The 20,612-nt window shown below is 39.4% G+C and overlaps 1 protein-coding gene across 3 annotated transcripts in view; it reads right to left on the bottom strand.

Moving 5' to 3' along the window:
- The window catches only part of LOC122559033 (monoacylglycerol lipase abhd6-A-like), a 75,684-nt gene that overhangs the window by 53,418 nt on the left and 1,654 nt on the right, over positions 1–20,612 (bottom strand). The window contains exon 1 of one of the 3 annotated variants that reach the window (XM_043708184.2): positions 14,191–14,355. The exons of 1 other annotated variant lie outside the window; for it this stretch is intronic. The gene's annotated coding sequence lies outside the window, so the exon portion shown is untranslated. Of the gene's footprint in view, positions 1–311; positions 334–14,190; positions 14,356–20,612 lie in introns of those variants that run through there. One more of the 3 variants, XM_087994353.1, reaches the window with a different exon arrangement.

Raw genomic sequence — 20,612 nt, 5'->3', positions numbered from 1 at the left:
CTCATGTCATGATTTAAACGAGTTCTCAGATCCATATCTTCCTAACAACAGCAACACTGCAGTGCAGATCTCTTGAAGTAGACTGCAATAACTTTACAATGCCAAATAGTCACATGCAGTCCATCTTCTGATCCATGACCACAAGCTGCTGCATTGCCCCTGACAATGTACTTTCAACATCAGAATATGACGGCAGTTAGAATATAATGCCAGATTTAAATAAAACAATTTGACGTTGTCATGCTTTTCATAACAAATAAATTACAATTTGTGCTGCAGTCATGCAGCCAAGAATGAAACTAATTACATACTTATCTGCAGAACTACAGTACTTGGCAGATGCCTTTATGGAAATCTTTGGTACATGAAGCCTTGCAAGGAGAGCGGTGAATGTTTCTGTGTCAGATGCATTAATTAAGAGTCCGAGAAATCTGTTCACCTACAATGTGGTGCAGAGGTGGCAAGGGATACACACCAGTTGCAATATTCCTGCTACCTGAATAATTTAATCATCCTGACATACAGTTATGAGCTGAAAATGTGTTGCTGGAAAAGTGCAGCAAGTCAGGCAGCATCCAAGGAGCAGGAGAATCGACGTTTCGGGCATGCGCCCTTCTTCAGGAATGATACAGTTATGATACTTGCACAACTCATTGGCTCTACAGAGGATATATATATCACAGATCTGTAATGCCACTTAAAACAAATGGTGCATACTAAATAGGAGGTATAATTTGCCTATAGCAATATTTTATCAGCAGAAAGATGGCTGAAGAAAGTAATGAGAGAGCAGCAAAGCCTGGTATAGGCTGTGGTCTTCCTATACCTCTCAGAAATTGGAAAGACATCCTTGTGTCAAGTTATTGATAGAGGGAAGAGGTTAAGAAATTGCAAGAACATCCAGCACATGGTTGCAATGTCAGAAGCAATTGATTGATTTCACTAAAGTTGCTAAGACCAGAATATTGCACTCTGCTCAAACCTCCACCATTTTACAGTCTCACTGATCATAAAACGTCATTCCCCTGCTCCTCTTCCCAGTCCTATACTTACAGCACCACATTTTACCAGAATCCTAACTCACACCGACTAACTTTGTGCTGAGCAGCCTGCCAAGGAAATTGCACATAAAAGGGCAGAATTGTCCCAGGCCTGAAAAATGTGGGCCTTTGGTGAGGAATGTGGAAGAATGGTGTGAGAAGTCAAGCAAGGCCTTTCTCGATGCCAATGAATTGCATTTTCCGAGTTCTTGACATTTGTGAGCAGCAAGAGGTTTATTACCGTGATTATCACTCCAGGTCCCTGTCTACAAAGTGAGACACCAATTTCCCTTTATCTGTCATAGTTGCAGTAAATGCCATGAACTGTGCCATTTGGCACTGGACTGAGTTCTTTATCAGTCACATAATGCCCTTTTAAAGGAAGTGCCAATGCCAGGGATCCCAGGACATACAGCAGTGGAGAGTATTTCTGGATACAGTGAGTGGGAGAATCGGGCTGGCATGAGACATTGGGGCAGGGTAGGCAGTTAAGGAAGAACATCTGGAATGATAGCACGAGAAAACATGCTAGGCTAGCGGGAGAGAAACCACTCAGCCAATCTCAATGAAAATGACACTTTGTCAAAATGTGGCAAGATTACAGAGCATGTAGGAGTCCAGCTGCAATTTTTCTCAAGCTTTTTACATGGAATGTTACAACACAACAAGCAGCTACACAGCAGAACGGGTCTACAGTGGATTTTATGCTCCCCATGCCCTTACGTGACTGCATCATCCTTCATCACAGTCCTTCCCTGATACTTGCGCACTCACCACTATTACATTGGCTAACCTGACAGGGAGATTACACACAATGCTAGATGGGACTGCAACTCACATCATTTATAAAAATGTTCATATTATGCCATGCATAGAAGCTATTCAGTACAAACTCCTATGATAATAGTCAGTTTCATCAATAGCACAGCTGAAAATGCCATGATGCTGGCAGAGGTGGGTATTTGTTTTGGGCCAAGATCAACAGAAACCTCCAAAGCAGCACAGCATTTTTACATTTAAAAGGACAAAACATCTGGTTTTACCTTTGAGCTTGGGGTCCACTATTCAATATGATCCTGGCTAATCTTCTCCCTAAACAACAGTTTCCACCTGTTGCCCATGGCCCTTGTTTCCTCGTGAGCCCCAAAGCCCTGTTGATCAGTCATGAAAATATCCCACCATGTAGCACCCATGTCTCTGCCGGATAGACAACTCCAAATATTTACAAACCTCTCAAAGACATCTTCTTTTCTCATCTCAGTCCTAAATGATTTGACAGTTCAATTTTCATATTGCAACTCTAGGTGTAGCGAGGCATTTTCACCAGGATAATTATGTTGATTTTTGCAAGAGAGACCTTTCTTAGAATGGCAGTCTGCTGGCTCTCCTACTGAACACTCTGCCACTTCCCTTGTAGGTTTCACACAACCAGCAGAGTTGCTCTGATCCATGCTGAGATGCTGTCAGTCTGCAGCCTGGATTCCCGAGACCAGAATCACACAATTTCAACCATCACATCCAAGTGAAGTGTCTTCAACAGAATTTCAGCAGCCTTCCACTTCCAAAGCTGTAGCCACATGCGTCATACATTACAGAGGCACTAGGGTAAGGAACAGAGCACATACAAGTACAAGAGTGATTCTCAATTACTTCTGTTGGCTAATAGAAATGTAACTGAGTTGATAATGAATCATATTTTTGTTCTAGTTTAGAATTGGTCTTTATCTTTGTAATGAACAGAAGGCAAGATGTATCTACCCAAACTGAAGGACTGCCACTAAATAATGATTATAAGGAAATTGATGAGGACTGTGGATTGTTGATGCATTGAGCATAGAAGTGTTGATTTAGGTGAAATTGTCCTTAATAAGCTACTCTCTGAATTGAGCTCTGGCATGGAAGACCACTGACAGTTACTGAGTTTCTTTTAATTGATGAACATATGGAAGGCAATAGGGGATTCAGCATATGTCACATGAGCAAAAGCTCTCTTGGCTTGCTTCGCTTTGTCCACAGGAAGGGGAAGGAGATGTAGTTATTTCTTCTGTATATGGGCCTTGGTGATCTCCCTAATTTGTCGACGTTCTGTGAACTGGAATGGTGTCGCAGCCCCAAAAGGCAGTCTTCTTTTAATGACAATCTTCTTTATGAAATACAAAAAGATGCTGCCTGAATATGGAGAACCTCCTCATCTCTGCTGCTCCTCAAAGACAGACCTATGAGATAGCCCTGACTACAGTCAAACTACTTGAGAAAAAAAGGACGTGGTACAACTGAATTTCCTGGCCAGAGTGTTAGTAACAGCTAACAAGCCACATGGCATCATGTGACATCATCTCCTTTAAAGCTAGTCATGGAGTCTCCTTAAATTCAACTGGGGATCTATTTAATTTTATTAAGTTGCTGTCTTGTTATTGCCACAAAATCAAACACAAGGAAGAATTTAGATTTTGTTTTCAAATTAATCTCAAGGAAGACTTCTATTACCTTGCACAAATAGATTCAGGTCAATATCACTAACTTTTATCAATCTATGTCAATCAGCTTTAAAATGAATCATGAAAATGAGGGAATGTCATCTATTTTTACAAACCTAATGTCTACACTGTTAGTAAGGTGCCACTGCATGCAGGTATACTAACTGAGGGTTTGTTGTTTTAGACAGTTCAGCAATTCTCTAAAAGTAGCTTTAAATTTCAACTGCGACAGTGTTCTGAAGTCCCGCATTGCCATGCTCCTTAGCAACCTTGTATCCTAGCAACTGAAACAAAGTATGAACAGGCCTAACTGCAATACTTGTCAGCAAGATAAGTTCCTTTCATCCAGTCAGTATCTGTTTAAAGGTCTGGTGAAAAGTAACCAATAAAACAAAAGGTCACTTAAAAAGAATGAAGTAAACATAACCATAACGTGACAACTACAGCTACTATCAAAGACAACAGATAAACATCTGCCCGAGACTTTTCGGTGTGCAGTACTTACAACTATGGATTCTATCTGAAAATGTAGCCGATTTCTTTTTGTTCAGTTTGGCAGCCCAAAGAGTGACAATTTCACAATTTCATTCTTACGGAACATACCTTGCCCAACAATGCCCCATTTTATTATAGAATCAAAATTAAACATGATTCTGCAGTGATAATTTCTGTAAGTTTCGTTACTGGTCCTGACTTGCCATTTAAAATGCTGCAAATGCCTGCAACACAATGGGACAATCGGTGACACAAAGGGGTACATCAGCTATAAAAGGTAATAATATCCCTAAAAGCTCAACTGGCAACAGAACAGCCTAAAGTGGCAATCAGCTATTCAAATAAGGAAAGCTCAAATTTGATTTCAGGTCTTGTTAATCTCAGCCAGGCCAGTGGAAGTGCTGATGTTACCATACGTTAGGTAAGGAAGGGCAAAATGGCTACAGGAATTTTTCTCATCTCCTCCAGTAGTTTGTTGATATAAGTGTTTGCTCATGAGCAAGCCACAGGAGGTCAATGAGCACTATCAAATCCTTATCTCAATTTGTGCCATCGAGAAAGGAAGAAAGAGCAATGTCTTCTTAAATATTGCCCTTATGGAATTGGATCAAAGGGCAAAAGGTGTAACTGGTTAAGGAGGAGACAGTAAATACTTTTCACATGTCGTTGTATTGTGTATAATCCCTGTCCCCAATGTTTCACAGCAATGAAAATACCACAGAAAGGAAATGTCGCTAATTGTCTAGCATATAGAAGTACAGTTCTTAAAATGATAGGATCCAATCTGAAGATTCAATTATTACAAAATACAATATGCCATCCTCTTCTTAAAAGCTTCATGTGAAAAAACATTGAAACCAGCAAATAGTAAGGTACAAATAAACAGGAATAAAATCATTCTTACTGACAACCTCCTTTTAAATATTCATAATTTATAACAGCATTTGAGGTTCAGACAATCAGCAGCTATATTGAAATCTGAAGTTTACAAATTCCCAACATTCAGAAATTCAAAGACAACTTTCAAATAACTTTTCCCTTTAGTAATCCCTGAGCCAGAATTTATGGTTGGTCCAAGTGCGTGATGCTCTCTGCTAAGAGCACTAACCTGTAATATTTACCCTTTTATTCTGATTGGAACTTCAGGATCAAGTGCATTGCTATGTTCACATTACAGGATTAATAACCTGAAATATCAGCATTTAGGCACTCAGTTCAGAAGAATAATAATTTCAGCAAAGCAGGAACATTGTTTATCAGATTATCAAAGGCAGATTTGAGATACATGATTCACTATATAGTTTGCTTTATTACTAAATAATGCAACTTTCTTAGAATGTCAATATCATTCTAAAAAGATGATGTAAATGTATTGCACAAAGGTGAAATTGCACCTCAATTCCATGACTTTTGCGAAATCTGCTACATAAGGTATTAAAGGAGATTATACTGAAAACTTGTCTGATACAGTGCCTGGTATGTTTTTTATCCTATCAACATTTTGATACAGTGATACTAGAAAGCTAATGCTGGTACCAGGATTTCAAAATAAATGCACATTACTTACTTACCTGACAACCACATTGCCTCAGCTCATTAACCCACACTTACAAGCAGATCAATACAAAGAACAAAGAATAAAGAAAATTTACAGCCCAGGAACAGGCCCTTGGCCCTCCAAGCCTGAGCCGATCCAAATGTACTGTCTAAACCTGTCGGTCAATTCCTAAGCATCTGTATCCCTCTGCTCGCCACCTACTCATGCATTTGTCCAGACGCATCTTAAATGAATCTACCGTGCCTGCCTCTACCACCTCCAAATGCCCACCACCCTCTGTGTGAAGTACTTACCGCGTGTATCCCCCTTAAACTTTCCACCTCTCACCTTGAAAGCGTGACCTCTCGTTATTGAATCCTTCACCCTGGGAAAAAGCTTGTCTCTATCCACCCTGTCTATACCCTTCATGATTTTGTAAACCTCAATCAGGTTCCCCCCTTAATCTCCTTTTTTCTAATGAAAATAAACCTAACCTACTCAACCTCTCTTCATAGCTAGCACTTTCCATACCAGGCAACATCCTCGTAAACTTTCTCTGCATCTTCTCCAAAGCGTCCACATCCTTTCGGCAACGTGGCGACCAGAACTGTACACAGTATTCTAAATGCGGCCGAACCAACGCCTTGTATAATTTTAACATGACTTGCTAGCTCTTATACTCAATACCCCGTCCAATGAAGGCAAGCATACTATATGACCACTCTATCCACCTGTGCAGCAACCTTCAGGGTACAATGGACCTGCACTCCCAGATCTCTCTGCCCATCAACTTTTCCCAAGGCTCTTCCGTTCATCGTATAATTCGTTCTAGAATTAGTCTTGTCTAAATGCATCACCTCACAGTTGTCTGGATTGAAAACCATCTGCCAATTTTCTGCCCAACTCTCCAGTCTATCTATATCCTCCTGTATTCTCTGACAGTCCCTTATTCTTTCTGCTACTCCACCAATCTTCGTGTCATCTGCAAACTTGCTGATCATACCAACAGTACCCTCTTCCAGATCATTTATGTATATTACAAACAACAGTGTCCCCAACACTGACCCCTGTGGAACACCACTGCTCACCTTTCTCCATTTCGAATACTTCTCCAATACTTATTCCTCATACATTCATTCATGGGATGTGGGTATCCCTGACTACGATAGCATTTACTACCGTTCCTAATTAGCCTTAAGTAGTTGGTGCTGAAGCTGCCTTCATGAATGCTGTAGTTCATATGGCACAGGGACAACCACATGCTGATAGGGTGGGAGATGCAGGATTTTAACCCAACGACAGTGAATGAACAGCAATATGATTCCAAGTCAGGATAGTATGACTCATGACAGAAGACCGGTGATCCCATGCATCTGCTGCCCTTGTCTTTTGTGGTGTTAGAGGTCATAGGTTTGGAAAGTGCTGTTGAAGGAGACTTGGCAATTTGATGCAGTGAGTTATGTAGATGGTACACACTGCTGTCAGTAGTGGAGTGAGTGAATATTTAAGATGGCAGGTTTTTGGTGAGATATGGTGGTACAACGACTGTGCTAATAATCCAGAGAAATAGACTTGTGTCCTGGGAACCTGGGTTCAAATCTCATCACAGCAGAAAATGGAATTGAAGTGCAACTAATAGATCCTGAATAACAGGATTCCCTGCCTCTGATCTGCTCTTGTAACCACAGTTATTTATATTTTTTTCTTTCATGGGATGTGGGCATCATTGTCAAGGTCAGTAGTTAATGCCCATCACTACTCCCTTTTGAAATAAATGATTTATGAGGTAATTATGGAGTCAATCACATTGCTGTGGGTCTGGAGTAGGCTAAACCAGGTAAGGATGGCAGCTTTCCTTCCCAAAGGGACATTAGTAAACCAAATTGTATTATATGATAATTGATAAAGTTGTTGTAGCTAACATGGAGATAGCTTCATATGCTAGATTTATGAATTAATTGACAACAACTATCAACATCCTGGGGTGAGATGATGACTAGAAATTGAACTGGACTAGCCATATAAATACTGCGCAAAAGGAGCAGGACAGAGCTAGAAATACAGAATTCACCTCCTAACTCCTCAAAGCTTGTCCACTATCTACAAGAGGTAAAAACAATGACTGCAGATGCTGGAAACCAGATTCTGGATTAGTGGTGCTGGAAGAGCACAGCAGTTCAGGCAGCATCCAAGGAGCTTCGAAATCGACGTTTCGGGCAAAAGGCCTTCATCAGGAATTGAAGGCCTTTTGCCTGAAACGTCGATTTCGAAACTCCTTGGATGCTGCCTGAACTGCTGTGCTCTTCCAGCACCACTAATCCACTATCTACAAGACACAAGTCAGGAGTGTGATGGAATATTCTCTACTTGTCTGGATGAGTGCAGCTCCAACAACACTCAAGAAGATCGACACCATCACAAACATCCACTCCAACACCTATGCTCATTAGTAGTAGTGCCTAGATGCAAAAGTTCACCAAGGCTCCTGACAGTGCCTTCCAATCTCACAACTAAACTGTCAAGAAGGACAGGTACAGCAAACACATGGAAACGTCACCACCTGTAAGTTCCCCTTCTGGCCACTCATAGTCCTGACTTGGAAGTATATTGTTGTTCCTTCAGTATTGCTGGGTCAATATCCTGGAATTCCTTCCCTAACAGCATTGCAGATGTATCTACACCAAAAGGACTGCAACGGCTTAAGAAGGCAACTCACCACCATTTTCCCAAGGGCGACGGTAATAGAAATGGGCAGTCTTAGTGGCAAAGTGAAGTTGGTCAGAAAGTCATTTCTGTGTAAAATTGAATACTAAGTTTGTATGCAGTCTGGTTCAATCCCAAACAATTATTAGGGAGAGGAGTTGTGGCTAGGGAAAGGTGTTCTTTAAATCCATGCATAGGATGTGTGGTGTTGCTGGCCGGGCCAGTATTTATTGCCCATCAGGAGACGATGGTGAGCTGCCTTCTTGAACCACCGCAGTCTACTTGTTGGAGGTAAACCCACAAAGCTGATGGTGGGGACAGGAAACATTCTCAATATTTAGGTGAAGGTAATTTCTACTCATTCAATGCAGAAAGCTTGACAAGAGGCGTCACAAATCTGTGACAGTGAATGGGTTAAGTGAGGTGAAGCTATGTTTCATTAGTATACACATAGAACCCAATATTGTGTTTTTCATAATGTCACTGTGGGACAACATTGTCGAATAGAAAAAACTCAAATATAAATCCTTGCTGGAACTCTGGAGATATTAATATAGGAAGGAAAGAGAAACCAATAAGGCAATTGGAAAGGTACGTACGGAACTAGGCAATGGTAGACCAGCCAACTGCACTATAGCATAGAGTCATTGCAGGAGACAACAATGACAGAGGTTGCAGATAGGTGCAAGAAAGACAGTTTACTAGAATCCCAGTCACAGTGTGTCATTTGTGACTTTGGTAAAGGCTGTGACATGGACGAAAAGATGGTTAGAGCAATTCAATAACAATTGTGATAAAGATGGACAAAGAGTTTGGAGGAGACGGCATGTTTATCGATTTGATAAGAGAAATTGGATGTGGCATGATTATTTATAAATGGCAGAGGTGTTAAAGGGCACTTTCTTTGAGGAAAGATGATGATAGTGGACCTGAAGAGGAGAAAAGAAGACTGTTAATTATATCATCCAAGTTGAGGAACAAGGGGGAAGTTGGGTAGTCAGTAATTTAACAGGATAGGGTTGACAGAACAGGAAGATCAATTTACAATGACACAGGATGATGGGATGACATTGCTCAAGGCCTTTCACTGAATTATTTGCTATTCTGCAAATCATTACCACATATCATTAGGCAGAGACTGAAAGTTTCTCATAGAAACAGAGGAAATAATTGAGAATAAAATGGCAGTAATCTACAAGCAGCTGCTTCCTTTAAAGAAGAATGTGCACAAGTTGCCTTTCCTTAGTCATCCAGCACAATTTGTCTGGTTTGAAACTCAGCTGCAAGCAACAGTGTAGAGCAAGTATTTGATAGAAAATAAATTCTGCCCTCACCTTAAGCAATTTAATGAGTGACTGTGGCCAGTGTAGAAAGACTTACATACTTCCCTCCATCAACCAAAATCCATTCTATGAATGAACTTGGTCTCTTTACTACAATGCATTGAAAGTCATTAAAATACTGGTCTATAATTCTGCAATTATGGAAAGGCAGCACATTTTAATAAATATCGTGGCTTTCTGCAGGACTCAGTAAAGGACGACTTGATTAATTACATAGACTGGGGCAGTGTGTTTTTAGAGAAACCCAATGAATTTTATTGTGGAAATGCTGCAGAAATGAATGAAAAGGAAGCTGGAAGGCAGCACATTATTAGTTGCATGCAATTTTATGAAGGGTCATGAAAGATTAGAGAATCCAATGTATCTATGGATACTGGCAACTACAGCGACTGTGTGAACAGTGAAGGAGGAGAATGTTGTCTGGATATTATTTCAAGGACAACATGGAAACAACCTTACTCACTATAATTCAGCACAGAGCAGGAACTTAAATCAAGCAGTTCTGAAAATCACACACAATTAGAAGGCAAGAGAACTGCTTTTGCCTATCTATCTCAGTTCACCACTTAATTTGTTCCCAAAGGTCAAAACAGTGCATAGGTTCTGCATACATTATTTTCACATTGAATTATTTAATCACAGAGTAGTTCCAATTATTGTAAAATAACAGGGACATTTACAGTTAATCTACATATCTTCATTTTTATTTTGTACCCTATTGTTTAGCAGATTCTTGGAAATCACTCATATTTCATTATGTTAAGATTTTCTTGGCATACAATTTGGGAAGCTGCAATAGTCCAAACTACCAGAACACATACGCTAAATTAACTTAGTACTAAAATTAATTTCATTTTGCAAAATATCTTGCATTGAGAATCAAGCTCAATTCTAATGTATTGGACAATAGTGATCCTACAGCTGGCACTCATATTTTTAAGTTTCAATTTCAACTTGGATCACCCACCGTGGTATAAACCTGAGCTCAAAATTCAGATCTCCAACCTTTCTTCAAAAAGATATTCAGAAATGGACTTCTCCTAGACAGTCATATTAATCTCTGTATACTGCTCAATTTCATATTCTTGGAGACAAATAAAAATCAACAGCACCTGAGGAAATGACAATGCTAGTTATTTCCCAAAACGGTTCTGTTCAGCATGAGGATGTGAATGAAAGTACCATTCAAATTGTATTCCCTATCATGCTAATATGTCAGAGTGGTAGCACCTGTTAAGCGTTCTGGAGCATGGTCATTTTGGTGTACAAGTTTGAGCCTCATATTTCACTGCAAGTGGTTTTTCTGACTGGTTATTCCCAGATTGTCTCCTTTCCCATTTCATGTGGGTTTTATCAAAATGGACACATTATGCACAACTCTATAGGCTTGTTTAATGACTGAGAGTAATGGTCATGTGCCCTCTTCTCCCATCTATTTTCCCAACCTTTTATCTGTTACTCTTCCTCCCTCTTCCATGACCACATCCAGCTTTCTGCTGTCCCTTTAAAGCTTCATACATCACCTCATCTCGATTTCCTGTTTGAAAGAATACCATAGGCAATTAGCTAATGTTCCTTCATAAAAAGTAAAGTCTGTGGAGTTTAGGCATGCTTAGCACTCCCTGTTTCTCTACAGGATGAGACCCTGACTGAACCCAGAAACTTCACTGGAAGAAGGAAGAGGGGAGGCTGGGTCACTCCAGAGCAAATCGAAGGCTTCTATCAGATAGGAAACAGTACTCCTCATGTTCCACACCACTTTCAATGTCCAATAATTGTGGCAAGTGCAGAAAATCTACCACCACTAGCAACACCGCAATGCAGAAGCAGGCAAATTGAAAACAAAGTGGATCAAAAAATGTTTAAGTGACTGGCAGGTTCTAGAAATAAGGTTTTGAAAAAGGTTGGATCAAGCCTCTGGTTACAAAAGGTCTGGCCTCATTGAAATAGCTGGAATTTCAAAAAGTAGGACCACCGTTCAAAACATATTGGTGGATTGACACCAGTTTTAAATGTAAACTGAGCTCAAAGTGCTGCAGAATTTCTTCACCCCAATCATTTATATCCTTCTGAACAGCAAAGTCAAACTGATGTTGATTTCCTGGGTAATGTCATTCACCTTGGACAACCATGATTTTAATATCTAAATTAGAAAATACTTATGATGACAGGACCAATATTTAGTTCAAATTCTAATCTATGTTCTAATCTATAACTATAATCTAATTCCAGATTATTCCAAAAATGCATTTCTTACTTCTAGTCGAAATAATTACATAATGTCAGCCAATATTTACAGGAGTTTCAGCTAATACCAATACAATTTTTGTAAGACTTAAACAAATTCGCAAATGCACTTGAAAGCACATCATTCAGAGAATTCAATCCATGCTCTTAACGATATCTAGATAACAAGTCACCGATTTCTTTGCCTTACTTTGTGCTTATCAATATGCACCAGGTGGTTTATAGAATAAAGCAGATTCCATCAAATGTTCTTCCCTAAGCTGCTTACGGTAATCTAATTATTCTGAGTTGAGAGGATACTCACAAAGTAATCACTTAGTTTTCCTTTTGCTTTTTCATACAATTGGCTCTGGAATCAGAAATGCATTCCCTACTTAAGCATTTTTCTCTGGTCTGACCTCATTACAGCGTTGATCCAAAAATGGGCACAACAGCTGAATTACAACAGCGAGCTACAAATGATTTCTTTCACTTTCGAGGCAGCATTTCACTCAGTGTGTCACCAGGGACCTAAGTCAGTGAGAATTGGGGTAAATTCACCAGTGGCTGGAGTCAGGCCTGGAATAAAGGGGGATGGTTGTGGCTTTTAGAAGCCAGTGGATGTGCTGCTGAAGAAGCCAGTTGCCGCCGTGCACTTTGTACATATTCACAGTTTGCCGTTGAAGAGGGCATACGCAGAGGTACACAGTTCAGCAACAGGCCCTTTGGTCCAACTCATTCATGCCAACCAGGTTTTCTCAACTGAACTAGTCCCACTTGCTTCCGTTTGGCCCATATCCCTCTAAATCTTTCCTATTCATGTACCTGTCCAAATTAAGTGTATCTGCCTCCACCATTTCCTCTATCAGCTCATTCCATATAAGTACCACCCTCTGTGCGAAAAAGTTGTCCCTCAGGTCCCTGTTAAATCTTTCCTCTCTCACTTTAAGCCGATGCCCTCTAGTTTTGGACTCCCTACCCTGGGGAAAACATTTTGGCTATTCACCTTATCTATGCCCCTCATGATTTTATAAACCTCTATAAAGGTCACCCCCTCAGCCTCCTAGGCTCCAGGAAAAAAAGACCAGCCTTTCCAGCATCTCCTTATAAATCAAACCTTACAATCTCAGTAACATCCTTGTTAGTCTTTTTTGCATGCTTTCCAGTTTAATAACTTCCTTCCTATAGCAGGGCAACCGGTATACAGTACTCCAAATGTGACCTTACAACCCAATACAGCTGTAACATGATGTCCAAACTCCAGTACTCAATACTCTGACCAATGAAGGCAAACGTACCAAACACCTTCTTCAGCACCTATGAACCTGCACCCTTAGGTCTCTCTGTCCGACAACACTCTCCAGGGCCCTACTATTAACTGAGTAAGTCCTGTCCTGGTCTGTCTTACCAAAATGCAACATCTTGCAATTTTTAAAATTATCCATCTGCCATTCCTCTGCACCCTAGACCAGTTGACCCAGATCCCATTGTACTTTTAGATAACCTGCTTCACTGTCCACTATGCCACTAATCTTAATGTCATCCACAAACTTAGTATGCTTCCTGCATTCTCATCCAAATCGTTTATATAAATGACAAACAACAATGGTCTCATCACAGATCCTTGTAGCACACCACTAGTCACAGGCCTCCAGTCTGAACAACAACCGTCTACCACCACCCTCTGTCTCCTACTGTCAAGCCAATTTTCTAATTAACTGGCTGGCTCTCCTGGATCCCATGTGATCTATCCTTACTAACCAGTCTACCATGCGGAACTTGTCAAGGGCCTTGCTAAAGTTCAGGTAAACATCTACTACATTGCCCTCATCTATCTTTGTGGTTGCCTCTTCAAACAAACCCAATTGAGTTTGTGATTTCCAACATACAAAGCCATGCTGACTAGAGTTGGTAGATGTTTTATTAGCTTCTAAAAGAAGGAATGGACACAGCACAAGAATTTTTTGATATAGAGGCTTGTTAAATCAAGTAACTCCCCACTTGGAACTGTGATGAAAGCCGAAAACATGATATTTTCCTACTTGCTGTTGAAGACCTATGTGTTTTTTTTAAAAAAGGGAGCTTGGAATTTGACTTTTTGGACAGTTCTTTCAAAGAGTTCTCTATTCCTTTCTCCCACATGCTTATCTAGTATCCCATTAAAAGCATTCTTCATTTTCACTGTGATGGGAAAGTGACACAAAGTGAGTTGCTCTTGTAAAGAGCCAATACAGACAAACCAGGTCAAATGGCCTTCTTTGGCATTGTAACCATTTCGTGATTCTTACTCCCTGTGTCCATCAGTTCCACATTCTCATCATCTCATGCGCCAAAGCAATTTCTTCTGAATTCCCGACTGGATTTCTTACCTATGAAGTTATATATTTTGTCTTCATTAAGTTTTACATTTGGACGGCCCTTGACTCTTGCAATAACCTGAGCTTAATGATGTCAGCTGAAGCAAGTGATAACCTCTTTTTGCCTGTAGTTTCTGGCTTCTCATTGGATGGAAAATTTCACAGAATACCCAAAGCATCATTTTTTCAGTTGGAGTGTATATTCCCTGAAAGAGTAAATGAATTATAAAAGCACGTGATGTTTCAGACAGAAACCAAAAGCAAACTGTCCTCTGTTTTACTTCGGAGATAAAACCGAGCTTGGAAAAACAGCACAATGGGAATGATTAAACCACTAGTTTTCTGTTTCTTTAAAGAACTGATTGCTCACAAGTTCTTCCATATAATTAGCAAAAGTTGGAGACAACCTACATTGATAAAAGAATGCTTAACACCAAAATTCTTCCCAAGACAGTTATTGCTAAGCAAAACATAACAATGTCATATACATAGAGCAGAGGGCCAAAGGCTTGGTCAGTGGGAGGTTTAAGGAGCATCCTAAGAAAAGGGAGTAGAGATTTGAGAAGGACTTACACAGTTTTGCCACCTTGATAGGATGAAGACATAGACACCAATGGCGGACCAACTAAAATCAGGGACACTTAACAGATCAGAATTATATGAAAACAGTTATCTCAGAACCTGTGGGCTGCAGATGACAGATTAGGCGGGGGAAGGGGGAAAGGATAAGGTCATGGAGGGAGCAAGAGCAAAGGATGAAAATTTTGAAATTAAGGCTGTTTAACTGGGAACCAATGTAGGTCAGCAGGCATGAGTGAGGAATGAAACATTCATACTGAGTGTTCCGATGGTAAAATGCAGGACGCCTGCTAGTAATGTGTTTTAATAGTTAATTCTAGAGGTAACAAACACGTGGATGATATTTTCAGCAGCAGAGAGCTGAGACGAGGGCAGACTAAGGGGTTGTTACGGTGGAAATGTTTTTTTTTAATGTTGAGACAAATATGTTGAGAAATTCAATTCAGGTCAAATATGACACCAAGTTTATAAACTGAGATTAGCCTCAGACAACTGCCAGGGTGAAGGATGCGATTGGTAGTTAGAGAATGGTTTAAAGCAGGGACTGAAAGCAATTACTTTAGTCTCCCCAGTATTTAAATGTATGTAATTTCTGCACATCCAGTACTGAACATCTGACCAGCAGTTTAATAATTCAACAGTCATGAAAGAGTCAAGAGGAATAGTGGTGAAGTAAAGCTGGGTACTGTCAGTCTACTTGTACAAACTAATACTATATCTTTAGATGACGTTACCAAAGACTGTATGGTAATGAGGTATAGGAGCAGTAGGAGAAGTCATTGCAAAAGATACTCTAGCTATGTGTAAACGTAAGTGCAAGACAAACAATGGTTAACAAACTCTCACTCACAAATGGATTACAAATACAACTTTAATGAATATTTTTGATATATTTAGTGACTTGTTTTAAACTCACATGGAACAGTCCAACAAAGATGGCTACTAGAATCATGTGACCAGACTTAGTAGTAATCTTCTAAAAACTTCCCAGAAGTCAAAATCAGCCAATCAGCATCTCAAATACCTAGTGATGGAGTCAAAATGCTAACTATTGTGTTATAAATTGCTACAGAAAGGAGCATCTGTAAAAGAATTATAGGTTATCCCTATTTTGTAAGATGACGTTAACAGCTCCACTCAATTTAAGGTGCACTGTAGATAGGTGATTATTTGCAATGCAAGCTTTTGTCTTGATGCTAACTGTTTCCTCACTTCACTGAACACTCACCACCTAAAAAGGTTTGGTCACATGACTGACACTGTGCTCAATCCAACGGCCTCATAATTACACAATTTTGAAATAGCTATCCGTTAGCTCTTTCATAAAATATCCACTGATGATATCAAAACCCCTAACTCCAAACTATAAAGGAAAAGCCTCTAGCCTCTGAAGTCCAGTGAGAAAAATTTCAAATTTTGCTCTCTAATCAACTTTCTTTTGTAAAATCAGCAAATCAGTAATTACATTTTAGAAATATTCTTCAGAAGTTCTTCAAAGAAATTTTAAAGAGAAGAAACTGACCACAATTCTTGAACAGCCAACTATCCTTAAAGGGATTGCAGACTGCTGACTCCAGTTTGGACTTTCAGAATTCATCTTAAAAGGAAAGACTCTGATAAACAGGTGTCCCTCAGTTGTTACTAACTGAATTATCTATTAATCTACTTTGATTGGCTATGTTCCTGCATGTTTGTGTGTCTGTGTTGCAAAATATTCATCACTGGCACCCCCAATATGGGAAACAGGAACTCCTATTTCTTGTATAGCTTTACAATAGTGTAGTGAAGTCTTTACAAAGTCAGAGTTCAGAGGGGCATTGGGGAAATGCACCACTACTGTTTAAAAAATGGAAGAAAATTAAATTGGAACCTTGTTATGGACAGGTGGTGAGAAAAGGGAGAGAAAAACTGTCCACAACAGAATTCAAAAGCTTCCAACCATATACATTATATATAAAATTCCAAGATTTAATTGTGTTGTTTTTGGTTGTGTTGAGGGAGGCAAGTGGTCACAGAACAGGGAGAGCTCTTGTTCTTCTTCAAATACAGCAAGAAGGATATGGACATGGAACTGACTGACCCTCAGGTTATTATCCAAAATTACCTCTAACGTTCCAACAATGAGCCTGATTCTAAAACTCTCCAATTCACCAATACTTCCAATCTGAGGATACACTTTACTTGCAGATTGGAAGTGTTTAAAATGTATTCTGATACAAAATCCCATATTGAACCAAAATAAACAGATTAAAACAAAGAACATTGCCACACTTTTCAAATGAAATGAAGTACCAGTCAAGCAGACCATTCATTCTAACTCCGGCCATTTTTACAATTGCTTCACCTTGATTAGTGTTCACTGATGACAGCAAAATGCTGAGCTCCAGTTCCAACCCCGACCACTAATACCTTGGGGGTTGCCATTGACCTGAAACTCAGCTTGACCAGTCACAACAGAGCTGCGTGTATTACAGTAGGTCAGAGGCTAGGTATTCCCATGTTGCATGTCTCATCTTCTGACTTCTCCATCACCGACTAATAACAGCAGAAATATGATGGAATAAACTTCATTCGACTGGAAGGGTTCAGCTGCAACAGCACTCAAGCTCAATACCATGAGGAATAACAGTCTGCTTGACTGGCAGCTTACTTATTTGTTTAAATATCCACCCACTCTATGCTGCATTATAGACATAAATTACTCAGAAGGAGAGGTATATTTCAAATTCAATTAAACATTTCAAAATGTTAACTCTGTTTCACTCTACACTGATGCTTCCTGTCAAGACTGTGGTACTGAAAAAGCACAGCAGGTCAGGCAGCATCCGAGGAGCAGAAAAAATGATGTTTTGGGCATAAACCCTTCATCAGGAACGCTTCCTGGTCCACTGAGCATCTCTTTTATTTTCCTTCTAGTTTTCATATTTTTAATCTCCACACTATTTTGTTTTTGTACAGTGGCTGCATTGTGAACTACTTACAAGGCAATTACAGCAACTCACTCAGCAGCTGCCAAATCTATAACCTCTACTACCTTGAAGATTGAGGGTAACAAATAATTGGAAATAACATCACCTCCAACAAAATAAAATTCCTGACGTGACCATAAACTCTGTTCTTCAATTGTGGTTAGGTGAAAGTTCAGGGCTCCCTCTTTAAAAAAAACTGAAACTCTTGCACCAGACATACCAAGATGAGCCTCCATTACCTTCTCACATTGAGCATGGATGCACAATAAACATCAGCTTTGCCCTTTATATATGATATGCACAGAAGGTAATTTTTTCCATAAATACAGAATAATGTACTAATCAATGTGGAACTGGGAATGGATAAAGAAAGACTATTGTAATCTGCAAGGTGAGAAAGGTGAAAACAGGTGTCAGCTTGAAGGGAAGATGGAGGAGTGCCAACATGAAGGGAGAAACATGGGAATGCGGGGAAAGAGCAGCCATATTGACTTGTCACAAGGTGAAGTATGATGGGGGATAGCAGATGAGTTCCTGCATGAACCTGGTCGAGCGTGTTGAGAAGTACTTCTATATACTGGAAGATGTGAGTAAAGTTCCATCATGTTATGACACAACTTAACAATCTAGAGAACTAGAGAGAAACAACACATATATACAACAGTCCATTCATCTTCCTCCACTGGTGCTTTTCTCTAACTTCTCACAGTTACACTCTGATCGGTTATTATGTTTTTATGAAGCTAGTGTTTATAGGCCATAATTTTTCTGCAACAAATCGGTTTATGTTTTCACAAATTTTAGTCTAATCATCTCTGAAGCAATGTTGAGTCCACCCGGAGCTGTGGTCATGACAAACCTACACCAAAACAAACTTTCACAGAATAATACTAAGCACTACTTTTAATGTGTGATGTGTTTTGAAGTTCTGACAACATACTTTGAAGTTGAACATCCCCTTTATTAATTTTCAGGTTGCAATTTACGTAAGTCCCTGCCCTAGCCAAAGTAATAAAAATAAACTGCACCTAAAACACAAAGGAATTACTCTTAGATAATAAATAGAAAGTAGTTGACCCTTCAGTAGGCCTAACTTAGAAACTGGAGATAGAATGCAGACAACAAAAAGCCAAGTACTTACCAGCTTTAATGTGTACCAGAAACACTGTCATTTGACTTACTCAAAGAACTAGTGAACAGCTCAGTCAACAAACAGTTTCAGCAACCTAATCTTTAAAGAAAGTCATTTCTTGAACATTCATGAGAGAAACTAATAGCCCAAGATAGGCCAGGGATTCCAACCAAATTAACCATTAACATTTTACAATTCTTTATTTTTACTTTCGAATACTGCATTAACCTAGCTTTAGAATAACAACTACTATGTTCGATAAGCTATACATAATGCTGTGATAACAAAAATAGCAGTTGTTTTGCCATTTTGGAAAGTCATCAATTGTATAGATTTACTGTATTCACAATCTGTTTCTTTACAGCCCGAAATATTATTCTAAAGAAATGTAAGAGGTAGAAAAATGTCAAGAACCAAGAAAGATGTTTTTGGGTGCAGTTATAGTGTCATGTCTGGCAACAGGCAACTAATTCTAAGTGTACATCAAGTAAATGAGTGGCAGCATAATCACAATTTGAACCCTTAGCCCAATAACAAGGCAAGAAATCTCCTCAAAGAAGTTTTCTTCTAACTCCAATGACAGAACAGCTTGAGCTGCAAATGTAACACCAAACCTGGAGGATCTGGTGGGAACTTCTAAAACTTTGAGTTATTTTAATTGAAGAGTACATTGTATTATCACCCAATGGTAAAAGTTGAAGATTGAACAAGCACAGCATCTATGCCCATTAATTCTCATTGTTACACCTCAATGCAGTCAAACTGAGCTCAGCTGCAACAGAACAAAGGATTCCTCATCTTGATTAAAAATAGAAGAATGACAATTTTACATTCATATTGCTCTTCTAACATTGTGAAAACATCCAAAAGCCCTGTATAGAAGTATTTTCAAATTAAATCTGACATAAAACCACAAAATGAAGAATTTAGACCAAACTGATCAGAGTTAACATTTAAGGAGCTTCTTAAGGGAGGAAAGAAAAGTAAATAGGTGAAGACAATTAGGGAGGGAATTCCAGGAAGGGCTTCAGCACCTAATGGCATGACTGCCAACAATGGAGTGATTAAAATTATAAATATATCAGAGGAAACAATTGGAAGAGTACAGATATTTTGAAGTGTTGTTGGGCCAGAGGAATTGACAGAGATGGACAAGGCTTGGTTGTGAAGGGATCTATCAAAAGGTGAAATCCAGGTCAACCATGACATCAAGGGGGGTTGTTTACAATCTGATTCAACTTCAGACAGATCCCATGGAGAAGAATGGAGTCAATAGTTAGGAAAGGAGTTTATGAGGGGGAGCAAAGACAATTGCTTTGATCTTACCAATCGTTCATTGGAATAATGTTACTAATCACATACTGGATGGTGGGCAAGCATCTGACAATCATGACACAGTGGTGGAATTGAGAAAGGCAGCAATGGGATTTGGCTGGGTATCACCTGAGTCCAAGTGAAATCAGAGGTGTTTTGGCTTGATATTTAAGGGGGTCAACATATAGATACGCAACAGTAGGGGCTAAGGCAAGATTTGGGTGGAACACTAGAGATAATCGAATGGATTTGGGAATCCCATTGCAAGTGATTCTCAGCTTCAACTAGACCAAGCAAACCTCATAATGGAGAGATTACATAAGAGGAGAATTGCACAATTAACAATGTCAAGATAGTATACAGATTAAGAAGGGTGATGGGGATTAGAAAGCTGTTGTTTTTCTATTCTATTTTCCCCACAGTTACAGACCAGATCAAAC

This window comes from Chiloscyllium plagiosum, unplaced genomic scaffold, assembly GCF_037043375.1.
Source record: "Chiloscyllium plagiosum isolate Xiang-an unplaced genomic scaffold, Cpla_swu_hap1 HiC_scaffold_14, whole genome shotgun sequence".
Lineage (NCBI taxonomy): Eukaryota > Metazoa > Chordata > Chondrichthyes > Orectolobiformes > Hemiscylliidae > Chiloscyllium > Chiloscyllium plagiosum.
This window is presented reverse-complemented; position numbering and strand designations above follow the sequence as displayed.